Source organism: Loxodonta africana, chromosome 18 (genome assembly GCF_030014295.1).
Source record: "Loxodonta africana isolate mLoxAfr1 chromosome 18, mLoxAfr1.hap2, whole genome shotgun sequence".
In the NCBI taxonomy this organism is placed as follows: Eukaryota; Metazoa; Chordata; class Mammalia; order Proboscidea; family Elephantidae; genus Loxodonta; species Loxodonta africana.
Genome location: NC_087359.1, coordinates 52,677,547 through 52,678,539, shown reverse-complemented (window position 1 = coordinate 52,678,539; position 993 = coordinate 52,677,547). Strand labels below are relative to the sequence as shown.

General features: G+C 38.6%; 1 non-coding gene across 1 annotated transcript; it reads right to left on the bottom strand.

Moving 5' to 3' along the window:
* Positions 1 to 614: 614 nt before the first annotated feature.
* LOC111751811 (U6 spliceosomal RNA) lies at positions 615 to 718 on the bottom strand. The gene has a single exon (XR_002786893.1). It is a non-coding gene; the product is annotated as a U6 spliceosomal RNA (small nuclear RNA).
* Between the last annotated feature and the right edge of the window lie 275 nt (positions 719 to 993).

The window sequence follows — 993 nt, the reverse complement described above, 5'->3', positions numbered from 1 at the left end:
TGCAAGCTGTTCTCTGAATATTTGGTAGAATTCTCTAATGAAGCCATCTTGGCCAGGGTTTTTTTTGGTGGGGGTTTATTACCTTTTCAATCTCTTCTGTTATTAGGAGTCTGTTCAGATTTTCGACTTCAATTTGTGTTAGTTTAGGAAGGTAGTGTGTTTCTAGAAATTTGTCCATTTCTTCTAGGTTTTCAAATTTGTTGGAGTATAGTTTTTCATAGTGGTCTGTTATGATCCTTTTTATTTCAGTCGGGTTTGTTGTAATGTCATCCATTCATTTCTTGTTTGGGTTATTTTCCTCCTCTTCTTTTTTTTGTCAATTTGGCCAAAGGTTTGTCAATTTTGTTGATCCCTTCAAAGAACCAACTTTTGGTTTTGTTGATTCTTTCTATTGTTTTTCTATTCTCTATTTCATTTATTTCTGCTCTGATCTTTATTATTTGCTTTCCTCTGGTGGCTGTGAGCTTCTTTTGCTCTTCTCTTTCTATTTGTCCGAGTTGTAAAGCTAATGTTTTGATTTTGTTCCTTTCTTCATTTTTGACGTGTGCATCTGTTGCCATAAACTGGCCTCTGGGCACAGTATTTTCTGTGTCCCCAATGTTTCGGTATGATGTGAAAATATGGAACACTTCAGGAATTTGCCTGTCATCCTTGCACAGGGACCGTACTAATCTCTGTATTGTTCCAATTTAAGTATATGTGCTGCTGAAGTGAGCACTGTTAAATTATTTTTTGGTTACTGTCTTAGTCATCTTGTGCTGCTATAACAGAAATACTACAAGTGGATGGCTTTAACAAAGAGAAATTTATTCTCTCACGGTCTAGTAGGTTGCAAGTCCAAATTCAGGGCGTCAGCTCTAGGGGAAGAATTTCTCACTCTGTCAGCTATGGAAGAAGGTCCTTGGCATCGATCTTCCCCTGGTCAAGGAGCTTCTCAGGCACAGGGACTCTAGGTCCAAAGGACGCGCTCTGTTCCAGGTGTTGCTTTCTTGG